Here is a 21,433-nt window from a genome sequence, read left to right on the forward strand (position 1 = left end):
TTTCTGCACGCGTCGCATCACCAGCTGCCGCGCCGCACCATACTCACCAGTCCTCACAGCATCTTTCGATTCAGCGCTGCCTCCATCATTTCTTCGCCGGACTCTGGTATCTGGGGACAAAAGAAATAACAAGGTGAGCCGAGAGAGCCAACAAATACAATCTCTCTTACCACCATAGACTTACCTGATTTACCACCGGAGGCATTATTCTTTAACTCTCCACTTCTTAATACACCGCATCTGAAAACGGAGAGAAAACAACACGTTAAATACATGCATCATTTACCGGACAGCATCGGGTAATACAGACTCTTACCTGAACGCCATCAGCGGCCACGAGACCATCTTTTATCAAACTCAACTGCAAGATAAGAAAGGAATGGGACAAGAGTGAACATCGGACATATTGAACTTTATACTTACTGGTCTTTGCCAGGAACCTCGGAGTCAATTCTCGTCCGGAACTCTCCCAACGCCTTCGAACCAGTGAAGCAACTGGTATCTGCGCGCCCCTGCAATCCACGCAGGATGGAGAGCTCATCTTTCAAGAATATAAGGTGAGAGTACTGGAAGGGGATTTCAGAGGTGATTAGTGGGGAGAGCAGGGAGGTGCCATCACTAAAATCCATGGGTGGCTAAATTCCTCTCTCCACTTACAGGAGAATACTTCTACGGGTCAAGCAGACGAGATTAGGAGGGCCAGTCCTGTCTGTCATCTCTGCACTACGCATCAAGTTGGTGAAGGCCGCAGCAGTCCGGGTCCGACCGACGCCCCTGTGGGAGCCAGGTGAGCCTAACAGAAAGCGAAGCCTCTCTACAAATACCCACCCGGGCGCCATGGAAACCTCAGTGACCGACCAACTAGCCCAATTCATAGGGGAACTTAGGTCGGAAATGCCCTCCGCGCGCCAAGAGACTAATGCCCTCAGGAGAGAACAGATTGTGTCAAAGGAGCGCACTGATGACCTTGCAAGACAATTGCTGCAAAACCAAGCTGGGCAAATGCCCCTACCTGGACTCGGGGGTAACTCAACCCCTGCTTCATCGAGCAATCCGTTGCAAGTAATCCTACCAGGGGCTATTCCGTTAGCTCCACCGGAACGCTTTGCTGGGGACCCTAAAAGGTTCGCTGTGTTTATGAACCAATGCCGCTTGCACTTTTTATGCAGACCAAGAGCTTTCCCAAATGACCAAGCCAAAGTAGCCTTTGTACTATCATATCTTAGTGGCAGCGCTGCCGATTGGTCAATTCCACTAGTCAACCAGGATGACCCCCTTCTTCAGGATTTTCAGGGTTTTCAAATGAGCATGGAAAGACTATTTGCCAGACATTCACAGGGGCAGGCCCTGGATAACAAACTTTTAATCTTACGACAGGGTAATCAAGATCTGCTAACCTATATCGCAACCTTCAATAGGCTGGTGGTAGAAACCGGATGGCCTGAGGCAAAACGAATTACATTATTTCATCATGGACTTCGGGGAGAACTCAAAGATGTTTTGGCTCAAATTGTGAATCCACCTCAGGATTATGCGGAATATATAGACTTAGTGGTTCAGTTGGACCACTGACTTCAGAATAGAAAGGCTGATCGAGCTAAGTTCGAGAATCGGGTATTGGTTAAACCCAACGTTAACCCCAAAGGAACAGATGTATCAGAACCTATGCAGATCGTGGGGGTTAAAGGACCCTTAACTCAAAAGGAAAGAGAAAAAAGACGGCAGATGCAATTGTGTCTGTACTGTGGAACCTCAGGACATTTTCTACGGGACTGCCCTAAAAAACCACCCAAGAAAGTGGTAGGAGTTGCGGACAAAAGCCCAAAAGAACCTGATTCGGTAAACGACCACGCCCGACAAGCGTAGAGGTCTGCTTGCTGAGCTTAAAGGAGGACACTCAGACCTCGCACCTAATCACACCAATGGTCCTTATTGATCCAAGGCAGCCATCACGTATGCACGCAGTAAGGGCATAGATTGATAGTGGGGCCGTAGGAAACTACCTGGACCACGAATTCGCCTCAAGGATGAATCTACCCCTTTGCAAAAAGACCGCTTCGGACGTCATCACCACAGTCGATGGAACTGAAATTGCCTCTGGGCCCGTAACTCATTCCACCACTGAGATGACATTGTTGGGTCAAGATGGGCATCGAGAAACTATTGTGTTTGATTTAACCAGGGCCCCGCAATTCCAAATAATTCTGGAAATGCCATGGTTGGAAACACATAATCCTTGTATAGAATGGTGATAGAAGAGAGTGACCTTCCCGGATTGTGCACACACCTGTTACCCGGAAAAAACCTTGAACAAAGGCCTGGCCATAGTCAATAATCCAGTCGTGCAGTTACCTCAGGAATATCAAGAATTTCAGGATGTTTTTCCAAAAGAACAGGCAAACACCTTACCAGATCATACGATTGTCAAATCGACCTCATACCCGGTGCACAACCTCCATGTAGTAGGATCTATGCCCTTACGGAACCTGAAAACCTTCACCTACGACAATATCTGGACCAATACCTTGCTAATGGCTTTATTCGTCCATCCAAGTCCCCTGCATCCTCAGCTTTATTCGTCGTGCCTAAAAAGGAAGGTGACCTTAGAACGTGCATAGACTACCGCGCATTAAATCAGATTACGATAAAGAACCGATACTCATTGCCTCTGATTCCCGAATTACTAGACCAAGTAAAGGATGTTTGCATCTACACTAAGTTAGGTATCCGAGGGCCGTATCATCTGTTGCGCGTAAAGAAAGGCGATGAATGGAAGACTGCCTTTCGCACCAGGTGCGGGTTATTCGAATACCAGGTGATGCTCTTCGGGTTGTGCAATGCACCAGCAGCCTTCCAGTATTTTATGAACGATGTCCTTCATGAACTCATTGACGTCTGTGTTGTCGTATACATAGACGATATTCTAGTATACTCCTCCTCAGAATCAGACCATGTTAAGCACGTCCATGCAGTCCTTGAGAAACTACGCCAGCACAAGTTGTACGCAAAATTGGAGAAATGTGTTTTTCACTCTACAGAAGTTGAATTCCTTGGATTTATCCTGACTCCAAAAGGGGTTTGAATGGACTCTCGAAAGGTGGACGCAATCCTCAAGTGACCATCACCCAGTTCAGTTAAAGGGGTACAAAGCATGCTTGGATTTGCTAACTTCTATCGCAGATTCATTCCTGAATTCTCACATATTGTACACCCCATCACAGCACTTTTGCGAAAAAATAAACGCTTCTTGTGGACTGAAGAGGCTGAAAGGGACTTCCAAGAGCTAAAATCGAAATTCACGTCTGCACCTGTCTTAAAGAATCTACGCCCAGAGCGTCCATACGTAGTTGAAACCGAAGCATCCAGTTTAGCTATGGGAGCTGTCCTGTCCCAGAAGGATCCTGAAACCGGTCAACTTCATCCAGTAGCATTCTGGTCAAGAAAGTTTTCAGCACCCGAATTAAACTATGCGGTTACCGATAAAGAGTTGTTAGCCATCAAATCCGTCTTCAAGGCTTGGCGGCATTACCTTCTCGGTGCCAGACATACCATCACTGTAATCACTGATCACAGGAACTTGCAGTATTTGCAAACAGCCAAGGCCCAATCATCGCGTCAACTTCGATGGGCATTATTCTTTGGCGAATTTGATTTCGTAATTACTTATCAACCAGGTTGTACAAATGGTAAGGCAGATGCCTTGTCCTGAATAGGGATGGGAGAAGCATATTCAAACCCAGCACCGATGCCTATAATTTCAGAACAAAGAATTCTTGGTATAACTACTCTACAGACTTCAGAAGATATTCATTTAAAGATCCAACATCTTTTCGACTCAACAGCCTTGCATGACTGGGTGAAGAAAGGCCAAGATTATTCAGTCATCAATGACCTACCTAACTATCAAGGGCGTCTATTTCTACCACACAAGGAACTACAAGAACTAGTTATCTACAATTACCATGACGCCCTGATGGAAGGACATCCAGGTATTGCGAAAACTGAATCTAAAATTAAAAGACAGTTCTGGTGGCCCACCTGGCGAAAAGATGTCATTTGTGCTGTCTTGTGGTATCTGCGCCCAAAACAAAAGTCAGAAGAAAAAACCAGCCTGTCTTTTACAACCTTTGGATATTCCACCCACACCCTGGCATACTTTGTCTTTAGACTTTATTACAGATCTACCTCTGTGTAATGGATTTAACACCATTCTAGTTATTGTGGATCTTTTTTCCAAGATGGCCCACTTTATTCCTTTAAAGGGATTACCTTCTGCTTCAATTTTGGCCAAGGAATTTCTCGAAAACATTGTTCGAATACATGGATTTCCTTCCGTATTGGTCTCTGACGGAGGGAGGTCAATTCATTTCGCAATTCTGGAAGAAATGTTGTCAATTGGCGCAAATCGACGTGAGGTTATCAACCAGTCACCATCCCCAGACCGATGGTCAGACAGAGAGGACCAACCAGACTCTTGAACAATACCTACGTTGCATGCTACACCAGACCGAAAGCAATTGGAAGGATATTTTATGGATTTCCGAATATGCATACAATAACTCTGTACATTCAGGAACCGGACAAAAGCCCCTTCTATACCATTTATGGACATCATCCTCGAACCTCAGAACTCGATTCGCCTCAACACTTAGAAATGCCTGCAGTTACTGATCTGCACTCTACTATTAAACAAGATTTTAAGGAAGCGACGGAACATTTGAAACAAGCAAAAGAGAAATACAAGAAAGAAGCTGATCAACATAGAAGTGAAACTCCACAATACCAGATTGGAGATCAAGTTTGGCTGGCTACAAAACACATACCTCTAAAAGGAACTCAAACTTTTAATCCTAGATATTTGGGACCTTACACCATTAAAGCCATTATCAACCCAGTGGCCGTCAAATTGGAATTACCTTCTAATATGCGGATCCATCCTGCATTTCATGTTTCACTTCAAAAACCAGTTCAACCCGGGACAAGATTAACCAAACCACCAGACCCTATCCTAATAGATGGAGAACATGAATTCGAGGTAAAAAATATCCTGGACTCTAAGATGGTTAAATCAAGACTTTTTTATTTAATCGACTGGAAGGGTTACGGACCACAACAAAGGTCATGGGAGCCCAGTGACCACGTTCATGCACCTGTGGTGAAGAAATTCCATCGGAACTTCCCAGATAAACCAGGGCCCAGGGGAAGAACAACTTTAGGAGGGGCCTTGGGGGGGGGGGAATGCTGTCATGATGCCTACCCCCGGGCATCTGGACCAAGCCCAGCAGCCCCGGGAGCAGGCATCCAGACATTTATTAAAACATCAGCAGCCCCTGCTAGGGGCTGTCTGGGTTCAGTCCTGGCGCCTAAGGCGCCAGGCTCATAGTCATTACTTACCTAAGGCAGACCATGCTGCAAATGAATCCAAGCCAGCGTGAGGCTTGGAGGGGACTATTTTACTACAGCGACTATTTTTTACTCGGGTGTGGTTCTAGGGACTTCTTACCTGGGACTACTTTTGAGGCTATTTAAACCATGCCCGAACAGCAGCACACGCTTAGCGTTATTCTGCATCCAGCAGCGTAACGCTCACCGTGCCTGCAAGTCAGCATCCAGGCCTCTGCCACGCCCGTCCTGAATCCGGAGCTCCTAGAGAAAGAGGAAAGAAGAGGCAAGGTTAGAAAACAAACTTTATTCCAGTTTCTCACCTGATTCCGGAACCATCACGTCTCTGCACCTGGAAAGGACATTATTTCTGCACGCGTCACATCGCCAGCTGCAGCGCCGCGCCATACTCACCAGTCCTCACAGCATCTTTTGATTCGGCGCTGCCTCCATCATTTCTTCGCCGGACGCTGGCATCTGGGGACAAAAGAAATAACAAGGTGAGCCGAGAGAGCCAACAAATACAATCTCTCTTACCACCATAGACTTTCCCGATTTACCACCGGAGGCATTATTCTTTAACTCTCCACTTCTTAATACGCCGCATATGAAAACGAAGAGAAAACAACACGTTAAATACATACATCATTTACCGGACAGCATCGGGTAATAAAGACTCTTACCTGAACGCCATCAGCGGCCGTAAGACCATCTTTTCTCGAACTCAACTGCAAGATAAGAAAGGAATGGGACAAGAGTGAACATCGGACATATTGAACTTTATACTTACTGGTCTTCGCCAGGAACCTCAGAGTCAATCCGGAACTCTCCCAACGCCCTTTGAACCAGTGAAGCAACTGGTATCTACGGGCCCCTGCAATCCACGCAGGATGGAGAGCTCATCTTTCAAGAATATAAGGTGAGAGTACTGGAAGGGGATTTCAGAGGTGATTAGTGGGGAGAGCAGGGAGGTGCCATCACTAAAATCCATGGGTGGCTAAATTCCTCTCTCCACTTACAGGAGAATACTTCTACGGGTCAAGCAGACGAGATTAGGAGGGCCAGTCCAGTCTGTCATCTCTGCACTACGCATCACGTTGGTGAAGGCCACAGCAGTCCGGGTCTGACCGACGCCCCTGTGGGAGCCAGGTGAGCGTAACACTGTCAATGGTAGGCTGGTAACAACCGATGACCATCCATGCTCTGCAGATCACTACTCCTTTCTCCCATCCGTCTGGTGAAAGCACTGTTCCCCAGATTTGCATTTGGCCTCTGTTCTTCCAACTCCGAGCTTCTTCTGGAGTTTTTCCTTGAACATTCAGTTTTTGGTTTGTCTCTCTTCTGATATCTGCTCCTTTAACTCCAGGCTTCTCATATCTGATCACAATGTTCTAAGTGTTTCCATTGTTTCTTGTCTTTATGTTCTGGACATAATTGTCTTCATTTGGATCCATTGCTTCAGTTGCCCATTTCAGTGAAGCATCATTTCCCAGGAACTGGCCTCTAGTCTTGCACATTGCTACGTGTGATAGACAGTGCGCTGTCTGCACATCTATTTCAACAGCTACAAAGATCTTTGACTTACCCATGCTGTAAGGTAGGAGTGTACAAACAAAGCATTCTTTCTTGGAATTTGGTCTTCCAACTTCTTTCATATGTTGGTACCAGATGTTATTTCCCAAGTGTGCGGTTCTGTCAGGTAGTCGTTTAGTTCGTTATTGTCTTTGTGTGTGCTTCTTCTGATCCTCAAGGTTTTCATGTAGTTTGCAATCATCACATCCTTAATAGCATCCATGTAGCTTCTTCTCACTGGAGGATTCTCAGGTACCTCCATCCATGGTCCAGGCATTCTCATCTGTACCATTTGAGTAGGAGAAAGTCTGGTAATTCTTTCCTTGTCCTCTTGTCTTTTCCTGGCTCTGGCTATAAATGGCCATATTGATGCTGTTATCATCTCTGTACATGATAGTTTTGCTGGTGTTGCACTTGCCCCTTTCAGTGCTGGATCAGGGGTGCTTATCAAGGCTGTCTCTGTTGGTTTATTCTCCAACTCCTTTTGTTTCTTTAAAAGTTCAGCTTTTTCCATTTGTCCTTTGACTTCACTTATAATTGAACTTCTCATCATTGGTTGTCCAACCTTCTCCCATTGCTTGGATTGTGTTTCTGCAGTTATTGACACTAGACCCGGTATATGTGCACTCATCGTTTGCGTGTGGGTGTCTTTCATTAACTTTTTCTCATGCTTACTCTGCCGACCCTGTCTCCGGCTTTTCAACTTACTTGTTACCAAGTGTGAGTGTTTGTCATTGCTAATCACATCCATTTCAAGTTCACTCACTCCTCTCTCAGACCTTCTAGGGACTGGAATGACTATGTAAGGTCTGGGTGCCTTTGTGGGTTTCATGCGTACATCATTAGGTGGGTGTACTGGAATTGGAACACTTTGTGCACCAATTAAAAATGCAGTTCGAATCATCAGTGACAGTAGAACAATGATGAATACAATGCATAGGTACATGATTCCTCTATGGGTTAACCTACAACACTTAGTTCCAGGACAATGCGTGCGTCTCTCCTCCTGAGGGATGACAACATTACTACTTTGGTTGCCCATCTTGATCATCTAAGGAAAGAAAACTAACTCTTTAATACATTCTAGGTAATATTATCTCTATATTCTGCTGTCTCTGCTCGTATTTTGCAGGTACTGGAACGATTGTCCTTCTTTGCCTGAATAATAGATTCTCTCTTGTCTCTGTAAACAGTTCTCTTTTCTGTATACGAAAATGTCAAAATAAGGTCATGAGTTCAGCAAGTCTCTAGTTTTCGTGTTCAAAATAAACAAGCTCCCAGTCGATGCCTCTTATCTGTTTCACTCCAGAAGACATGTTGTGTCCTTGTCAGCATAAATAGGAGTGAAGTTTCTGGCAACTCTTTCTGTATCTGTCCCTCAGTGGAAAGTTTTACAATCTTCTCCGGAAATTCTGATGATGATTAGAAAGTTCAACCTGCATTACAATATCATGCAGGAGCATGCTCATCTGTGTAGCGTTCGCTGGGTCTCCGATGAAAGTGAGGACGTCAACACCGGCAGGCCTCCCCACAAGATATGGAAAGTCCTCAATTAGGCAAAAGAATATGTTACTTGCCAGTCTGCTATCTTCTGGTGACAGGGACATCTGTCTTGTCCTCCCTGTATTCCGGAAGCAAAAGGAACTGCTCTGCAATAAAAATGAGCAGCCTCCTTATTGTCTTTTCGTTCTCAGAGTCCTGAAGAAATTCAGTGATGTTAGTGAGCCTTCCCACTAACAACGGGTATGATCTTAATACTAACTCGAAATATATTAGAACGTCCTTAGTGATGTCACTACTGCGTGACACCATAAGGGAGTCCAAATAAGGCTTCTGTAAAAAGTCTGGATACTGCCTTTTCTTCTAATTTAAGTGTCCTCATTCAAAATTTGGCATATCCTTTTCTTATCAAGGATTCAGTGTGCCTCAGTCCAAAGTTCAAAGTCAATAAACTATGTTGTGGCTTATACATGCCATTTTTCTTCTTCACCCTGCAACTAAGATGCACAGTGTGTCCGTATTTATTTCCTTACCCCCTTATTTTGCTCATAGGAAATGTCCAAAATGAAGCCACAACTTTGCACAAAAGTTCTTTGCCTTTGCTTTGCTGGTCATGCGTCCTTCTTACTCGTCTGTAGTCTCTATGCATTGGGGTGGGGTCAGAGGACTTTCTCCGTTGTATGGCTTGATGTCACCCAGGAATATCCACGCTCTTCTTCCCTGTAGTTTGACTGCAGAGGGAGTGACATCCTCCACTCTGAATAGTCTGTTGAACCTTGGCTCGTCCCACTTTTTTCTCATGTGGTTTCTCACCAGGACCGTGTCCCCAGGGAACAGTTGTGGTAGACGTAAACCTTGAATTTGGTCTGTTGAAGGTCTCCTTCTATGTTCTGTGCTGCCCTGCACCCTTTTTGTCGTTGCTACAACTGTCCTGAAATTGCAGTAAGACAAGATGTCATGCAATTCAAGTAATTTTGCATTTCTGATCCTAAAACTTACCCTGCGGCTGAGCATCACACCTAGCTCTATCTCGGAGTGTCAATGGTGCGTGCATCCTTCTCCCAGTCGCAATTTCATGTGGCGTAAAATGGTGGTCAGAACCAGGCTGGTTTCTGAGCGCATACAGTGGCAGTGGAAGGCAGTGCAGCCACCCCTTCTTTAGAGTAAGCTTCAACTTGGCTATCCTTTCCTTTTAACAAGCTGTTGAGCATCTCACATATCCCATTCTTTCCTTTTTGAATCGTCTGGCTCTCCCTTTTGCCTCATGTCGTCAATACCTTTACCATCGAGTTTCAATAAAATCTGACCTCCCTTCTATTCGTTCTGTGTGAATGCCATCTCATCCGTCCTGTCCTCATCTCCTTTCCATCTTTTTCCCTCTCTATCTGTATCTGGAGATGTACTTGCTTGTGCCTCGTCTCCTTTTTCTTTCTCGCGTCTCTCCTTGTCCCTCGGGACTTTAGAGATGATATCTTTGTCTCTATCCTTCTCTGGGTTTTCGTCACTACATATGCTGAGTTACTGTATCCTGTGGCTGCTTTAAGTTCCCTTAATGGGTATAATCCCTCCTCTTTACTAGCTTTGCTTTTTGTTTCAGACGGGGCGGGTGGCACAGAAGGCGTCCCCCCCCCCCGTCTGTGCGTATGTTAAGTATCCAATCTAACGGTGGCGCCTCCTCCATATCCTCTTGGTACATCTTCCAAAGCTCTAAACTAGCTAGGCATTTATCTAACTTTTTGCCAGTCTGCGTGGTGGGCAAATAAGTCATCATGTGTTGTAGGACTGTTTTAGATAGCGATCCGCCCTTGGGCCATGACATAAACATTTTGTGGGCGGTTCATTTAACCCATTCTGCACTGTACTTTTTCAGGTTGGGTGCATGTTTCGACAACTGTTTGCACAAGTGTACTAACAGTGTGATGTCTTCCATGCTTACATTTGTTTATCTTCTCCTCATATAACACTTTATGTTTTACGTTTCTCAAAAAAAATCAACAATATGAGCGAGCACCAATCGTTTCAAGCTCCAATCCCGTTTTTTCACAAAAATGTTCTTTTTACCTTTTCAAACAACAACCATCAATTCATGTCATATAACATCCTGGCTATACAATCGCACCATTTTAACGCTATTTCCCCCAAAAATGTTCTTACCTTGTGAAGTCAGAGAAAAAAGAAAAACACAAGACAGATGCGACTGACTAGACAGAATCCGGCCGGCTACATAACTCTCATGCCACTATCATTATTCCAACATGGAATGTAAGCCCATTTTTTTCAAAAACGTCTTTTTAATCATTTTGGTCTCCTATAGCGTCTTATTTTTTCAGGACTTTGAATGCAGGGTTCTTCTAGTGCTATATTGGAGCATAGGTATCTGGCCGTATCCTCTAGCTCGGGTATTCTCCTGGTATCTCTCTATTCTCGGGTATCCTCCCGGTATCTCTCTCTATTCTCGGGTATCCTCCCGGTATCACTCTTTATTGCTCAGCCACCCTCGAGTCAATATTTCTTTCCCCTTATACATACATTATACTCTTACTCTGACGTTATTTTTGTCCCACCTCCCTCCGTTGCCTTCCCTTACTTGTTCTAAGGCATGCAACTTTTTGCCAAAGTATTTAGTCTTTTTCACTCACCGTTCACATTTTTTCCTCTTGGGATCACCGCCTTTGTTACCGCCTCTCCTTGCTGTTTGTCCGATCAGGTGCTCGTAGAAGTGGGAAGGGGCTTGTGGAGGAAAGCACAAGTTCCTTCAGACCTCAACCTGCAGGGTTTTCACTTAGACTATCCGCTATCTACGGGGAGCCTCTCGGTCTTCTTAGCCTGATGGCAAATGACTTGTGATATTGCCAAGGACCTAGAGTTACTTATGTCGATGGCCAATGGGTGTCTTATCTAATCGATAATCAAACCATCCTCCGCTACCAAGTGTGCAGTAGGACCCCAACCGGCCTATGGGACTTGGGGGTTTCCCACCAGCACTTTAAGATGAGCAGCAGCACCCTTGAGATGGATGGGGATGCAGATTAATACTCTCGCATCAAATCAATAATGACAACTCGATAGTTTGGCAAAGGGAGTCCGTTTAATGACAAGTACAAAAAACGGGGAGTTTATGAAATCAGCAATCGCTCGATCTTCCTTCTCACTTCAACTCCATTAATTTCAGAAAAAACATTTATAACAAAACCTTGTCATCACTGACATGTAACTCTTAGAAACTTTAACATGCAACTCTATTGGTTCTAGGAAGGTAACTTTAATATAGGCACTATATCTGTATATGGTAACGGGGAGTGGGGATTGCATAAACACTGTCAAATGGGGCATCTAATCCCTTCCTTCAAAATGGCTACTGCAGACGTCATTGAAAGTACAAGGTCTCATTGGTTCTACTAACTATAGGACCCTAGATTATTTGGTCCACTATGATTGGGTTGGCATCGACCCCACTCATAGTTTTTCACTTGCTTAGCAGCATGCAGAATAGCCGGCCAGGTGCAGAGAGTTCGTCTGCTACCCCCAGTTTCCTTACAATTATTGCTACAATCAATCATCACTTCAGTGGTCATGTGTCAATTACCTCTTTGTGGTTGGCCTTGAGTCTGCTTCTTGGTCTGGAAAAGTTAAGGCATCTGTGCATGGCACAGGTCCATCTGTAGGTGTGAAAGTTTCATCCCTTCTTGCTCGTCTGGTCATGTGATTTCAACACTGTGAAATCGTCTTATTCTTCATGCAATTTTGTTTATTTGATTTAATTCTGCAAGCCATCTGCCATCTGTTGCTTATCTTGACCTTCCTGAACAGGATACTCTGTTCTTCTTCTCATTAATTGTATCCACTGTTGGTCTATTTCAGCCGATAAGACCTTGGCTTCTTGGCACGATTTACCTTTGTCTAGGTTTCTCTCCGTCTTTAATTCTCGATTTGTTTGCTGCAAAGCTCTCCTCTTGAGACCTCTAGTAACCTTTGGTTGATTCTGCTCTTGTGCATAGTGGAAGTATACTTATATAAAGTTCTCCTTTTGAGGTAGATATGAATAGGTGGCACTTGCCGCAATATATTTTACTACTAAGCATAAGCAAGCCTCACGATTTCTTGCTTCGTGTGGTTCCTTGCATATGTACACGTTTAAACTAACTGATTATCTTCATCGCGCATGTGGCATCATTTCTGACATCTTGACATCAATTATTTCACTTTAGGCTCAGGATGTCACTTATCCATGGTGTTTCATCTCTTTTCATCATTCACAGGTCGTCATATCTTCTATACGCGAATCAGTTTGGGTTCTTGTGACGTCACCATTCGTCTTCCTTCAGTATCTTTTTAGCTTCTTCAGGGATTGCATTCTGACAATCATCATTCTGTCTCATGTGTCGATATGGTTTCCTCAATGGGTACCTTACTGTCCAGGTTTTCTTAGGTGTCGGTACTTCAACAGGTGCTGTCCTTCTGATAGGTACTGGACAGAGCCCAACTGCAGCTCTCTGCTGGTTTATTTGTTCATCATATGTCACATATTTCGGCGTGAACGTTCCTGGTACTTCAACATGGGCGTTTGGAGTGTGAATCGAGCTTGGCACCTCCTCTACACCAGTAAGACGGATATCCTTCTCATTGGGACACCTGCGTCGTTCTTTTCTCCTACCCTCTGGCCACCTCTTTGGGCCCTCTACCCCTACCATATTGTGAGGCCAAAGACCTTGGATCATCTTCGATTCCACTCTTTCATCCCTCACATCATGGACCTTACTAAGAAGTCCCACTTCCAGCTACACCTCCTCAGCGACATTCTTCCTTTCCACATCTTCCCCCAGAGGTTCAATGTCTCCAGAGTTCTGGTCCTCTCCAGGCTTGATTACGGCAACAGCCTCTTTCTAAATCTCCCTCTTTTATCCCCACGCCCTCTCCAGCTAATCCAGAATAGGGCTGCAAGACTTACCTTTGGCCTCAAGCCCAGGGACTGTATCTCTCCAGCCCTAGAATCTCTCCACTGGCTCCCGGTGGCTGCAAGAATTAAATTCATCCACAAGGCCTTCTGGTGACTGGGACCACGCTAGAGCACTACGCTTCTCTAACTCCAACTGTTTGACTGTCAAATGCTTCTCTAAGAAGATAGTGGGTTCAGGGTTCTCTACTCGTTTAGCACCCCCCTTTGGAACAGTCTCCCTGCCCCTCTCAGACTTCAGCCGGACCTCCTCAAGTTCTGGAAACTGCTCAAAATCTTTGCTCTTCTCTACCTTTTTCCCCTCTTTCCCTTACCTGTTAATTACCCCACTGCCACTGTGACTGGTGGCCTGATCCTCATGTACCCCACAGGGTTGCAGGCCCTTCTTCCCAGTCAATACAGCATGTGCAACACTTAGATGGAATTAGAAATGATAAAATGTGCCTCACCTAGATGGAATTGTGAATAAACATATGTCCCACTCTCAGGTGGAACTGCGAAAGATAGCATATCCCGCACTTTGTTATAAGTGTAAACGGCAGCATGTGCAACACCGAGATGAATTTATGAATGATAGCATGTCCCACTCATAGGTGGAATTACGAATGATAGCACATCCCTCACTTAGATAGAATTCTAAATGATAGCATGTGCAACACTTAGATGGAATTAGAAATGATAACATGTGCCTCATCTAGACAGAATTATGATTGGTAGCATAGCCCTCACTTAGATGGAATTGTGAATGAAAGCCTGTGCCTTATCTAGAAAGAATTATGAATGGTAGTATATCCCTCACTTAGTTGGAATTGTAAATGATAACATGTGCCACACTTAGAAAGAATTGTGAATGATAGCATGTGTCTCATCTAGACAGAATTATGATTGGTAGCATGTCCCTCACTTAGTTGGAAATGTAAATGATAGCATATCCCGCATTTGAATAGCTAGAATGAATAGATTGAGTAGATGAAGCAGAAAAATGGTCGAAGTAGACTGAATTAATTGGGGAAGAATAGAATGAGTGGAACCTGTTGAAACTCACTCCGTGCATTGTATCACTGTGCACCTGCTTCTGTGTTGTTGCCATATATCTGGATCCCCTATATATGCTATATATCTGTATCCCCTTAAATATCTGTATCCCCATATATACCTGTACTGATCCTGTCCCTACTGGCCTGTTCACGTGCCTGGTATCGGGCGCTTTACAGATAACCACCATATCATACCACTACGCTTACTCTATACTATAAACCATAATTCAACCAGAACACAGCTATATCCCTGATAATTCGGCATAGCTGTCCACACACGAATACGACCCCATGAACACCTCATCACCCTAATAAAACACAACTAGCTGAGGACATTTCGGTCAGCTGCTCACATAGGCGTTCCTCAGGCCTAATGCAGCCAGAACCCATTCTGGGTGTCCACCCACCAGAATGCACACATCCAACTGATATCTTCAGCATCACACCTATCGCTAGGAAGCAACTATCATCTGACAACTACACCAGTTGCACACAAATCCGGTGCACCCACCCACCAAACAACACTATCTCTCTCTACTGACCTGAACTATGGTTCCCAAGGGCGTTCAACCTACCAGCGCTTTAAGATCTTACCAATGATACATAAGGCGCTATATAAATGCCAAGTAACATAACATAACAAATATCAGCACCCTGCCCCATCCCCCACTGCACTGCCCTGTGGGGCTTGCTTGCCGGCTCCGCATCCCACCATTGGGATTCGCCTGCATTTTCTCTTAGCCTGGGGTTCTCCTCTTTGGCTCCCCTTAGCACTTCCCTCCTGGGCACTCCACCAGCACTTGCCCACTCCTCTGCTCCCCCCCCCTCCCTATCTCCTGCACACCTCCTCATTGCACTTGCACATCCGAATACCACAATGCCTAGTAGGACCACAACTATATTTTAACGTTTTGCCATTGTTATTATTCCCCTGTTCCCTTCCCATTTAGCCTTATGGCACTTTGAAACACTATTTAGTTGTATAAGCACCTAACAAATGCTGAATAAAATAAATAAAAAAATGTATTTGGCTACCCTTCTCAAAGGTGAAATTCAAAACTCTTACCGTCTTCTTAACCCAGAAGGTACTACCCCTTTTGTAGGGATTAAAGGAGGATTGTTAAAGAAGGCGGGTCAAACTGAAAACTTTTACAAACCGAAACTATGTAACATCAAGTTAAAGTCTGATGAAACTGATAAATTTAGCTGATAGGATCGAAAACACCTTGGGCCTCATTTTACGTGTTAGCCCAGGAATCATCGGTAATTCCACTACTGCGGAATAACCATTATTGGCGTGTCACGCACTGGAATTACTGCTGTATTCCAACATGGCGGGAGCCTGCACACAGCATATGTGGTAACGTTAATTGAATTACCGCCAAAGCGCATGCATGTGCAGGAATTTCCTCCACAAATCGGCAGGATTACCGTTGCCAGCCATTCCAGATGGTGGAAATTCCGCTGACAGAAATTCTACCAGTGAAAAAACGTCATAGCTATAAAAGGAAGTACCCTGGTGGCCATTAGAAAAATCACAATCTGTTGGATATCACGACACAGGAGTGTGCCATCCAAACACAAAAACCACCAAAACCATGTCAGGAGGAAAGGAGAAAAGCAGCGTCCCCGATATGAGAATCAGGAAGCCCAAATTCACTGAGAATGAACTCACTGTACGCTGAGCAGGTGGTGGCCCACTCGGAGGAGTTATATGGGTCCCAACACCAGAAAACAAGTCAGTAGAGGAAAAATGCCATATGGTGTGATATTAGGGACAAGGTGGAGGTCGTGGGGCATGAGCAACGGGAGGCAGATGAAATAAAAAAACGGTGGAATGACCTCAACTCGCACCCTGGGAGGAGATGGTGAGCAGGATTTTATATATGGCTGGCATCGATGGTGTGGGCACTGCAGAAATTGGAGCCAGCAGCCAGGGTGGGTACCTATGTGAATGAGGGAATGATGGCCCCATAGGTGTAGAACCATGCAGGCATACACAAATGCTGTGACTGCCATGCATGCCTACAACAGCAACCTCAACAATGCATTGAGCTGGGTGTTCTCTCAGACAGCCCTTTAAGATGAGTAGCTATACCCTGGAGATGGATACATCAATAATCAAGACGACACAAATAGTTTGGCAAAGTTCATCTGTTTTAATGTCAAGTATTTAAAACATGTAATACAATGAACATCAGCAATCGCTCGATCCTCTGAATCTACCTACTTCATAAATAACTGGGCTCTTGTACCCAAATTTGGTTATCATTGACGTTTTGACCTGCGTCATTACCAAGGTCAACCTACATGACAAACTACAAAAACATAACGGAGGGGGTTATTGGGTCTAAGTGTATTTCTAAGTATAGGTTATATATCTGTATAGAGCAGTGGAGGAAGGTGATCGGATACTTAACATCAGGTGGGGCAACTAAGCCCTCCCCTCAAAATGTCAACTATGAACGTCACTAAATGTACAACGTTCTATTTGCTACACAAACTATAGGACCTCTAATTACGTGGTCCTCTACAATTGGTTGACTTCTAACCCTGTCAGTACTTTTCCACCTGCGTCTAGCAACACAGAGTCTGAACAACCAGGTGCGGGTGAGCTTGTCTTAGTACCAGCTTAGTACCAGCTTCCCACCAATTAGCATATCATCCATCATCACCTCAATGGCCCAGTGTCAATTAATGTTTGAAGTTTGGCCTTGAGTCTGTACTGTGTTCTGAGAATTTTGAAGGAGTATGTGCATAGCCGGTCTCCGTGCGTAGGTGTGACCATCCTGCTCGTCCAATCTTCCTTCTACCACGTGACTGGAAACCATTAAATCGAGCTTTCCGTGTATTTGATTTTATTCTCCAATCGTCCCCTGACGTCTTTTGTTTTTGCTTGAACTTTCTGAACAGGAGCCTCTGTTCCTTCACGTTAATTGTATCCAGTGTCGGCCAATTCCAGTTTGATAAGACCTTGGGTTTCTTGGCTCAGTCAACTCCTTAGCTGAGCTTTTATTCTGTTTAATTCAATTGCTTTTCTTAACTGCGATACTGAAATGAGGCCGTCTTGCTTTGTTCAGTACTGCTTATATGCGTAGTGGAAACATCCATCCTTTACTTGTCCATATGTATATATATATATATGTATATGTTGGTGCTTGCCATGGTCTAACTATTCAAAAGCATGTGGCTAGCTTCATGATTGCTTTGCTGCTTGCGTTTCATTGCATCTGTACACGTTTAAACTAAGTATCTTCATCAGGTCTGTGGCATAAGTTTCTTTACCTTGATCCCAAGATTTCACTTATCCTTGATACTTTCTTGATGGTTTATAAATCGTCTGCTTCCTCTGGTCTGTTTATCTCTTCTATGGGTGTCAATTCGATTTTGTGTGATGGAACCATTCATCTTTGCCCTTTAGTTTCTCTGCTTCTTCAGGAATCTTGTTCAAATGGCCATCATATTGTCTTGTATGCAGGTATGGTTTCCTTAATGGGTGCTTTACCTCCCATATTCTTTTAGGTATAGGTATTTTATGGGTACTGCAGAGTTGACGCTCTTCTCTTTGTTGGTTTAACTGTTCTGTTTAAGTCACATACTTTGGTTCATACTTTTCAGGTAATGGAGGCAGGGCAGTTGGAGTGGGGGTACTTGGCTCCTCCTTTACACTCCCCCCTCTGGGAGATTCATCGACCACTCTGACATCATTCTTTACATCTAAACATCCTGGTCTGATCCATATTTTTATGATTCCCTTCAGGCATCCAGCTGATTTCACATGCTCATCCTTGTTCCATGTCACGAGCATGCACTGTCCACTTGGACTGCAATAGATCCATCTTCCCACATATTTCTTATGGTCCTTTGGATACAGGAACTTCGTTCCCTCAGGTGCATGGATTCTGGCCTTCACAAAGTCTCTGATTTCTTCATCAGTCAGATCTTTAGGCTTCCATCCTGGTTCAACATCAATCATGAGTTTCATCCCTCTGGCTTTCTTTGCTGTTTTCATGCACTGTGAGATTATTATCTTGATCACACAGAATCCAAGCATCACTAACACTAACAGGGCTCCAAGAAATTTGAACATGTCTGCCATCCATTGTGGAACCCAAGAGAAGAGTGATGCAAACCAGTTGTCATCAGCAATGTCTTCTACTTAGTCTATCATCTGGCCATTGAGTTTCGTCAGCATGTCTATGGCCTCTGTCAAGGTACCATTCTCATCATCGTGAGAAGGTGTGAACGTGCAACATGAGTCTCCAATTTTTGCACAAACACCTCTGTCCATAGCTGTGATCATATCTATGACGTATCTGTTCTGGAGAGTTATCAGTCTTACGGCTCTCAGTTCTTCTCTGATTGCATTGAATACTTTTATGGTAGTGTTAATCATATGCAGCAATTCCCATCTGGTGATCTGAAGCCACTTGTTATTTTCTCCAAGCTGGATCCTTGGCATGAAGATCAACGTGGACACTGAAGAAGTCTGACTGAAAAGTCTGTGTTCATATGGGATAGTCAAAAGCTTCTATTGATTTGGCTGAAAAATAGTTCTCTCTCTTCATCGTCTTTATGATATGATATAGCATTTATAAAGCGCCTATACACAAGTGGTGCAAGGCGCGACGAGACAAGAAAGGGGGAACAGAGGGAAGACGGACAACAATCTTACTAGGCCAGGTGACATTCAGATCATGCAAGTGCAAGGGAAGGGGGAAAAAGAAAAGTGTGGGGGTGGGGAGGGGAAAGTGCAGTACATGGGAAATAAAATAAGATAAATAATGAGATAAATAAAAGAATGGCCAGCTAGTGGCAAGTGCAGGGAGAGTGCAGATATAGGTGCTGGTGTGGGGGACTGTAGGGATACAGAAAACAGTCCCCAGGTGTAAGGTTTGCCAGGGAGGCAGTGCAGGCGTGAACTGGCAGGGCTTCGGCCCAAGATCAGTTGGGTGGCAAGGTAACCAGTGCAGTCTCAGTATCAGCCAGGGCTTCAGCAGGGGAGAGGGGGAGAGAAGGCAGAAGCAAAGAGGAAGGTTTTAAGGTGCTTCCGGAACCGAAGATGGTTCTCCTCAAGTTTCAGGGAGGCTGTTCCAGAGGGAGGCCCCAGCCGAAGAGAGAGATCTACCACCAACTCGTTGCTTGGAGAAGCGACTGACCCTGAGGGAGTTGGAGGCGGATGAGCAAAGTGCTTGAGAGTGAAGATATCAGCTCCACAGATCTCTTCTTCCACAGGTGAGCATCTGCTTATGGGAAACTATCAATGTTCAGGTCACCTTTAGGAATCACTAACGCAGGAACATGGACATTTACTAATGTGCAGATTCCTCTCCAATCTTTAGGCAGTCTGATGTAGGCCTTGGATCCACAAGCCAAAAAATGATCCATGATTACTGCTGTCGCAATATTTATTCGTGGTGCATCGAAGATTCGCCCACAGTTCTGATTGTCCCCCATTTTTCATGTACCATTGTTCTAGAAGCACAGTTTAGAACTCTCCAATGGTACTATCTGCAGGTGTCCTCCTCGGTCTTCGACCTATGTCAGTAATTTAGCAAGTTTTAGCCATAATGGTTTACACAACATTTGTGCATTCTCGGTTGTTGGTTGGTAGTGACCCATTATTACCCAGTCTCTGCAGATCGCTACTCCTTCCTCTCAGCCATCCGGTGATAGGACATGTCCCCAAATCTGCATCTGGCCTCTGTTTTTCCATCTACACATTTCTTCGATTTTCCTGGAACTTTCCATTTTTTATTGAATTCTCTTCTTATTCCAGTTCCTTTTACTCCCAGTTTATCGTATCTGATCACGAGATTCTTAGTCTTGGCGTTGTTTCCTGTCTTTATATCTTGGATATAATCCTCTTCATCTGGATCTGTCCATTCAGTTGGCCACTTGAGAGAGGCAGTCCGACCCAAAAACTGGCCTCTTGTACTACAGAAAGCTAGGTGCACTATGCAGTGTGCAGTTAGGACATTTATTTCAATAGCTATGAAGATCTTCGACTTCCCCATGCTGTATGGCAGAGTGTACATATGAAACATTCTTCATTTGACGTCCTTGTTCCAACTTCTTTCATGTGTTGGTACCATATGTTATTTCCCAAGTGTGCTGTGCTGTCCAGATAATCATTCAGTTCATAATTATCTTCTTGGGTGCTTCTTTTGGTTCTCAAACTCTTCATGTAGTTTTCTATAACTACGGGGGTCATTATGAGTTGGGCGGTAAGGGATTACTGGCACCGGTAAGGGGACCGGTGCCGGTAACCCCTTACCGCCCAATTCTGAGGTCCCTTAGTGGGAACGTAAAGAACGTGTGGTCTGACCACACGTCCCTTATGGGTCCCGCTAAAGGACCAGAGCACTAATAACAAGCTTGCTATTCGCAAGCTCGTTATTAGCACCCTCCCCATTCCCATTTGAGACCTATAGGGGCTCAAATGGGAATGGTTTGTTCAATGGGGACTTACCGGTCCCTCCAGGGTCGGAATGCACCGGTACGTCCCCATTGAACAAGACCGGACTCGTTATGGGAGGCAGCCATGGTGCTAATTGCACCATGGCTACCGCCCATCTCGTAATGAGGCCCTATGTCTCTAAAAGCATCAATATTACTCCTTCTAGTTGGCTTAATTATAGGAACGTCCATCCAGATTCCCTGTGTAGAAGAAAGTTCAGCAGGTCTTTTCCTCTCAGCAAGTTTTATTCTCTTGGCGAGTCCTTTAGGTATAAAAATGCCTCTCATAATCTTCATCTGGGATTTTCCTTTGGGACTTGTTCTTGGGTCACTGGACCAGGTGTATTGGCATGTATTGCTTGGGTAGGCCTAACCTCTATTGACCCCTTACTTTGCCTGATCCGCCGACCCTGTCTCCGGCGTTTAAAAGCATTCTCTGAAACAAGTGTTCTGTGTGACTGATTACTAACAACATCCCTTTCAAGCTCAGGTATCCTGCCATCTTTTCCTGGGACAGGAATAACTATGT

The sequence above is a fragment of the Ambystoma mexicanum genome, chromosome 11 (genome assembly GCF_040938575.1).
Source record: "Ambystoma mexicanum isolate Mex_15411 chromosome 11, UKY_AmexF1_1, whole genome shotgun sequence".
NCBI lineage: Eukaryota > Metazoa > Chordata > Amphibia > Caudata > Ambystomatidae > Ambystoma > Ambystoma mexicanum.